An 8,112-nucleotide genomic window follows, 5' to 3' on the forward strand; every position below is an offset into this window, starting at 1 on the left:
GGAGCTCCGCCTCCAACGGTCAAGTTAGTACTTGATTAAGGAGTAATTAATGCGGAAATTAAAGTGATTGGGTCTCTCTAGGTGAGAGTGTTTAATGTAGGTAATCTGCTTTGTTAGCGAGATCAGCCGGTTATTACTGTGTGTAATTAATGTTTTTTTTCGTTCTGTTCTCCCTTAATGAGGATTAAGGGAGGTATTTATAACCTTGGAAAACGTGCCCATCCTAGGTTTAGGTTAACCTAGGGCCGATTGGGCTTCCCTCGAAAATTGGGCCTGGGTGGCCGGGTTCTCCATTAGGCATGGAGTATGCCACATGTCATGACATAACAGGTCCAAGGTGGACGAATAAGCGCGTGCCACATGGCAAGCCCTGACAGTTCCAACTGGGGGACACTTGGCAGGACCTGATTGGTCCACGTGGCGCATTCCGATTGGAGGAGCAAAATCCCCTAATCATTTGCCCCTCACAGGTGGCACGTGATTGGTCACGTGTTACCTGTGACAGGTGTCGCACTGTAACAGGCGGCGACCTTTTACAGGTGTCAGTCGGCGATAGGACGAGAGATTTTCCCGCCCAAATTTTGAATTCTGAAAGTGACCCTTCGCCTTCTCACTTCGCCTATATAAGGGAGGATTGTCTTGAGTCATTTTCACACTTTGAGAACTTTTTGAGAACATTCGGACCCCTGAACTTGCTCTGACATTTCGGACCTTTTCTGCCTACCGCCTGTTCTGACAAGCCGACTGCACAGGATTTTCAGAACTTCATCATCCGTCACTCGTTCAGGTAACTGTCAGTTCACTTACTCTTAATTTTCTTTTTATTTTTTGAAATGGCACCACGGAAGCACACGACACGACCTAGGTTAGTGATCAACCGGTCACCGGGGACGGCTGAATCTAGGACTAGGAGTGCCGCCTGCCCTTTTCCGGACCCCTCTTTGCCCTTTATACAAAGTCCGACTGTATCTGTGTCTATGCAGAGCAGGATGGCCAGAACGAAAAAGACTGCTAGGATCTCAAATTCAGACGGCTCCTCCCACAGGGTGCCGCTTAGTGAAACATCTGACTAGGCGCCAGATGTGGAAGTGAAACAAGGCGGCCTGAATGCCGGCAATTCTGTGGGGGGAGTCATAGTGACCCCTTCCCATTTAACAGTTAACAATTCTGCTCCTTTTCAAAGAGAGGAGGCGGGCCCCTCCGGGAGAGGGGAGGAGTCGTCCTCTTCGGACTCGTCAGAGGACGATTCCGAGTCAAGCTCTTCTGGCCATGCTTCTTTGGGTACAGAAGAGAAAAACAGCCGCCTGCAAGCGGCGAGACTTTCTCACGCAGTTGAGAAGGGGGACAATTGGGCGGAGCTATCCGCCTCTTACCGAGAGCTAAATACCCCCTATTACTGCACGGTACCTCGGGGCCGGATCACAGCCATGCAAGAGAAAGTGGAGAGCTTTATTGCAAACCACACCATGGGCCCCGACTTTCTAGTGTTTGTGCCGGATCCAGAAGACACAGTCGTCTGGCCGGCTGGTTCCAGTTATGATAGCGCCTGCTTTGGCTGCTACGAGGCGGCCATCAAGGCAAGGCTTCGCTTCCCATTACATCCTGCTGTTCAGCGGATTTTGGATGGGTATGAGTGTGGGTTATGGCAGTTAGCCCCAAACTCCTGGGTAAACGTACTCGGCTATGTGGCCGGGTGCGAACTGCACGGGGTGGAGCCGAGCTTCGAGGCTTTCGCCCATATGAACTATCTCAGCCGGACCCCTAAGACAGGCGGTACCGGCTGGTATCAATTGACAAGCCACAGGGGCTACCTCATGACGAGAGGTAAAGCAAACAAGTGGAAGGACTGGCGGAGCACCTTCCTCATCATTGAGAGTTCAGACATTGAGCTGAACAAGCGCTTCAATAGGTGGAACAGGAATCCGCCCCTTCTTGCAGGCGGCCGTAGCATGCCGCCTGTTCCCCCCGAGGCTAGGAAAGAGATCCTTGATAAAGGACTTTAAAGTAGAGTCAAGGGTCGACTCTACTTCAGGGGTACGAGAGCAAGTACCCCTGCACTGCGTCCCGAGCTTCAAATGGCTCTACGAAGAGTACTTTTTGGCCGCCTGTGGCCTCAGCAGTCGGTGCTCAAGAGGTAGTCGGCCTGTCGAATACTCTGTTGTTCCATACATTTGTTGTTATCTTTTATTAACTTTGCTGTTTGTTTTTGCAGCTGACGCCATGAGCAAAATCACCGCCTCCAAGACTGCGGCGGCCATGTTGCGGGCCTCCATCATGCAACAAACTTCAACCGACTCCCCTAAGAAGGGGGCACCCTTGGTGAGCTCCGAACCTTTCACCCTCTTTTTGGGGTTATGTTTATGCTTATACTGACTTTTTTTTCTTCTTTTTTAGACGGGTGCTCCAAGAGCTTCATCTTCCCAACAGCCGGACCCCAAGGCCCGGAAGACGACTGTTGGGAGCTCTCCTGGTTCTGCCAGGAAACATGTGGCGGCTGAGAAACAGCCGGCCACTTCTTCTAAAACTCCAACTGGGCCGCCTAGAAGTAAGAAGTTATCCTTGTAAATTTTAGACTTGCTCCCTCTTTTACTAGGTCTAATCCGTTTGTTTATGCTTGATGCAGCCGGCCCTCAGGAGCCTGACTTGGTAGAGATGGCCAAGTCTATGATCAGGGCAGTTCCTCCAGCTGAAAGGGAGGCGGTCAGGGGTGTCGGCACCCTTGACCTTGACGGGATTGCAGGGGTCCTTGCTGAGGTATACTTAGCATATTTTTGAGTATTTAAATTTCTGGACGCCTGTTTTATTTTTTGTTTGGAAACTGACGCCTGTTTCTTTGTACTTAGGCCCTGCTCCGAGTGAACGACCTTCGCAAGCCGCTTAATCGGAAGAACAAAGAGGTAAAGGCTGCAAAAGCTATGGCCGCCTCTGACTGTGATAAGGCAATGTTTCAAATTGCCCAAAATGAAGTTCTGACCATTGATATTCTTTATTATCAGGCGCAGGCTACCGCCGCTGTTCGGGCTCAGTTAGAGGCGACCCAGAAGAAGAATGACAAGCTGGAGGCGACCATCACAAATCTCAAGGCCGAGCTGAAACCTCTTCGCCTGAAAATGTACTCTTACGAAGCCTTGGAGAAATCCTTGGCCAACGTAAAGGAACGCCTGGTGACCCAGGAGAAGAGTCTTACTCAGGAGCTCTCGGAAAAGGCCGAGCAAGAGAAGAAAGAGCTGGTCCGGGAGATGATGGAAGACTCCGCTCAAATCCAGCACATGACTTGGGGCCGCCTCTTCCCCAGTGCCGACTTTGCCTCTTGGGAAAGAACGTACCGCCAGTGTTCTGATACTTATAATCAAGAGATCCTGGCGGCTGCTGAGGAAGAGGCGTTGGAAGAAGCGTTGGAGGAGGAGGAACCGGTAGTGGCGCTTGTGCCGCTTGGGGGTAAGGCATCAAAAAAGGATGCAGCTGAGGCCGAGTCCAGCAAGAAGAGTGCTGACCAGGCGGCAGCTGCTAATATTGAAGATCTGCCCCCTTCTTAAGCTTTATGTATTCATTCCACGGCCTGCGTGCCGTTTGTTTTGTATTTACCCGGCCAGGGGGCCGGGGCTTTGAATATTTTGCTGGTCTTTAATGACCGACTTATTTTTAATGAATCTTTGTTTTGCCTCAAATTTGTCTAAGTATTCCATATTCTAATATCCAATTGTTCACTAGACCGACTATTTTGCATGGCCGATAGTTGCAGACAGGTACGGATAGTTAGTCACGCCGCCTATGCCCCTGGACGACTGGTTGCCTGTTTCCAGGATAGACGATCAGTCGGCCATTTATCCAATCGGTATTCGAACTATTTTAAAGACAAGATCCTTTTTAGGCAGGCGGTCCTGTCATTTGTAAATTTAACCAAGTAGGAAAGTGGTCTGACCAAGTAAACATGAGTATTACCTAGTCGCCAAGGAACTGAGTAGTAGAGATAACAAGCGGCGGGTACCGGTTGTTTCCCTTTATTCGCCAATGTTTGTTGGCTTTAACTCATAATTTGTTAACCTAGCAGGAGTAGTGGTTGAGAGCCCCTGTTTGCTAAAAACAGGCGGACGACTCATACCTTTTAGGCTCCATACTAAGTTTGAGGGAGTGACTATAAGTTAACATAGGAGTTACTTAGTCTCCGTCACACTCTAGATTGAGTAGTAGAGGTACCAGGCGGCGGAGGCCGGCTAGACCCCTTGATTCGTCAATGTTTGTTGGCTATTAACTCAAGAGGTACCCCCTGCATTTATCCCAAGTAATACAGGCGGTCATCTGACTCAGATGTCAACTGCAACCACTAGTTTGGTTAGTGATAGAGTTATCCTTGTCTCAAAAACGGCTACGTGGTTGCCCTTGGGGACAGTCGTATAGGTGCCGTGTAATTAGTTTATAGAACAATGTTCCACCCAAAAGGGAGCTGCTCTCTGCGACGAATCTCATCCGGAGGGATGCCGCCGGACGCCTGCTATGATGTTGGGACAGGTCGTATTAGTTTTGTATATTTGATCAGTTGGCTTGGCGCCTGGTCTGATCATTCGGCCTGTGGCCTTGGTTAGTTCTTGGTGAACGTAGGTGCTAAGTAAGAGGAGGGTAGCCGCCTGTTAGGCACAGGGTCGGCCAGGCCCTAATCTTTTTAGCTAAGTATTAGGGAGGTTGGCTATGTGTTTGGAACCAGTCGGCCATCTTCTTATGGAGAGTAGCCGACTATATGTCCAGACGACATGCCCCTATTGTGAGTAAAATACTCAATGGAGAGTAGCCGACTGTAAAGGTACAGAAGGCATGCCCCTCTGAAGATAGACTGAAAAACTCAATGGAGAGTAGCCGACTGTAAAGGTACAGACGACATGCCCCTCTGAAAAGAGTAAAAAATACTCAATGGAGAGTAGCCGACTGTAAAGGTACAGACGGCATGCCCCTCTGAAAATAGAGTAAAATACTCAATGGAGAGTAGCCGACTGTTTGTTAGCAGGCGTGCCCCTCTTAGTACAAAATTGAATAGTAAGTGCAAACTTTTATTAAGTAGCTCTTGACTATTTCAATCATTCAAAAGAAATATTTCTTAAGATTATCTACATTCCAAGTTTGAGGCAACGGTTGTCCGTCTGGTGTTTCCAGACGGTAGGTACCGTCCCTCACTTCCTCATAGATTCGGTAGGGTCCTTCCCAGTTGGGAGTTAGTTTGCCAGACTCATTAGCCCTACCAACTGCTTCCATTTTTCTAAGTACAAAGTCCCCTACTTTGAGTGGACGCCTGTGTACTTTTTTGTTGTATGATCTAGTCATTCTCAGGCGATAGATTTCATGGCGCAAGACAGCATTGCCCCTCTTTTCAGGAAGTGAGTCTAATGCCAGGCACATAGCTTCCCAGTTTGCCTCTTCGTCATATAGCATTACTCGAAGAGTCGGCTCGTATTGTTCTATTGGAAGAACAGCTTCCGCACCGTAAGTTAGGAGGAATGGAGTTTCTCCAGTCGCCCCTTTTTCAGTCGTCCTAATGGCCCAGAGAACATGTGGTAGTTCATCCGCCCATAGGCCGCCTGCTCATTCAATCTTTTTCTTGAGACCGTCAGAGATGATTTTATTAAAGGCTTCTACCTGGCCGTTTGCTTGTGGACGACCGACAGATGCAAAGTAGTTTGCAATTCCTTGGTCACCCAACCAGCTTTTGGGAACAGGCGTCTCAAATTGGGGACCATTATCAAAAACCATAGACATGGGAACCCCGAACCGAGTGATGACATTTTTCCAAATGAATGAAATTACATCTTTCGTCTTGATTCCCTTTACAGCCTCCGCCTCTACCCATTTAGTGAAGTAGTCAACGGCAACAAGTATGTACCTCCTTCCGCCCGTAGCAGGCGTATATGGACCCAGAATGTCCATGCCCCACTTAGCAAACGGTAGTGGGATATGAATGGTAGTGAGGTCAGTAGCCGGACGGTGAATTAGTTTGCCAAACCTTTGGCACTTGTCACATTTTTTCACCATCTCCATTGCATCTGCTTCCAAAGTAGGCCAAAAGTAGCCCTGCCGCCTTGCTCTTTGAGCAAGCGTCCTACCGCCTATATGAGAAGCACAATAACCAGAGTGAAGATCGTCTAGTATCTCTCGTCCCTTTTCTGGAGTAACACACTTTAAGAAGGGTGGAAGGTACCCCCTTTTGTGAAGTTCTCCCTTTATCATTTCAAAACAGGTGGCTCGTTTTTTCAGTGCTGCCGCCTGTTGAGGATCATCCGGCAGTGTACCGTTTGTCAGATATGCCCTGATTGAATCCATCCAGGTTGAGCTTCTGTCTAGGATTCCAATAGGGTTTTCCTCGATGCTTCTCTTCTCCATTACTTCCCAAAAAACAGTTCGAGGAGTATCAGAGGAGGCGGATGATGCTAATTTTGACAGTGCATCTGCCTGGTTGTTTTCTGATCTCGGCACTTGGATCAGATGGAAATCCTCAAGGGAGCCGCCTGCTTGTCGGACCGCCTGTAAATACTTGATCATGGTCGGATGGGTTGCTTCGTATTCGCCATTGTACTGACTCACTATCAATTGTGAATCGGAACAGGCGTCTATTTTTCTTGCCCCTGCCGCCTTGCACATGCGGATCCCGGCTAGTAAAGCTTCATATTCTGCCTCATTGTTTGAAGCCTGAAAACTGAAGCGTAGAGCATACTCGTACCTGTCGCCTTCTGGTGACTGACATATGACGCCTGCTCCACAACCATTTGAAGTAGAGCTTCCGTCCACATATACCTTCCATACTTGGTCTGGAACTTGAGAGTCAGGAGGACGAGTTATCTCTACAATAAAGTCAGCAAAGGCTTGCCCCTTCACTGCTTTTCTAGGCTCGAAAGTAACTTCGAGGCTCTGTATTTCTATGGCCCATTTGATCATTCGGCCTGACGACTCCATGATGGTAAGGGGCCGCTTGATAGGTTGGTCTGTATACACGACGACTGCATGTGCCAAAAAGTAGGGCTTCAATTTTTTAACAGCCATGAAGAGTGCAAGACCAAATTTCTCCACTAGGGGATACCTCAACTCGACATTTTTCAGTACGTGACTGACAAAGTAGACCGGGAGCTGACAACCGTCTCTTTCAGCAAGGAGAACAGCGCTTAACGCATGATCAGAGACGGCCAGGTACATGTAGAGTACTTCTTTGGGCAAAGGGCTGACCAGCCTCGGCAAGGAATGCAAGTGAACTTTCAATTTCTGGAAGGCGGCCTCAGCATCCGGCCCCCATTCAAACCTTGCCTTTTTCTTAATTGCCTGGAAAAAGTATAGGCATTTGTCGCCTGATCGGCTTAGAAATCTTCCCAAGGCCGCCAGACAACCTGTTAACTTCTGAACCTCTCGGATGGTACGAGGCGACTGCATGTCAATGACCGCCTGCACCTTCTCAGGGTTCGCCTCTATTCCTCTCTGATTGATAAGGAATCCGAGAAATTTCCCAGACTCAACTCCAAATACACATTTCTTGGGATTGAGTATGACATGGTGCCGCCTGAGTGTGGCGAAAGTTTCTCGGAGGTCCGACAGATGATTTTTCTGAAGTTTAGTTTTTTCACCGCTTGACCCAGTGGCCATAACAGTGGGCTTGATATCCGAGAGATAGCACTCTCGGGCCATCCTCTGATCTCCCCTTAGGGAGCCGACTGTTCCATTATCCCTCTCAAACTTGAGCAACATAAGAGATGGGATTATAACAGCCTTGGAATTATTCAGGGTTGGTCGACCCAGAATCATGTTGTAGGCCGAGAGTTCTTCTACTACCAGGAACCGGACTACCATGTGTCGTCCTTCCCCTTTTTCGCCCAGGCGGATGGGTAAATCCACTCGTCCCAGTGGGTGGACGACTCCTCCTCCAAACCCAACTAAAGGGTGGGGGGCCGGATGTATGCAATCAGTCTGATATTTTAGTTTCGACAGACATTTGCTACTGATGAGATCTGAGGAGCTTCCGGTATCTATGAGGATTCGGCCAACTCTCTGATTGGCCACTTTCATTCAATAACGATAGGGTCGTCATGCGGCCCTCTTACCCCTCCTAGATCTTCTTCAGTGATGACAATCTCAGGAAATGAA

This window comes from Chenopodium quinoa, unplaced genomic scaffold (genome assembly GCF_001683475.1).
Source record: "Chenopodium quinoa cultivar QQ74 unplaced genomic scaffold, ASM168347v1, whole genome shotgun sequence".
In the NCBI taxonomy this organism is placed as follows: domain Eukaryota; kingdom Viridiplantae; phylum Streptophyta; class Magnoliopsida; order Caryophyllales; family Amaranthaceae; genus Chenopodium; species Chenopodium quinoa.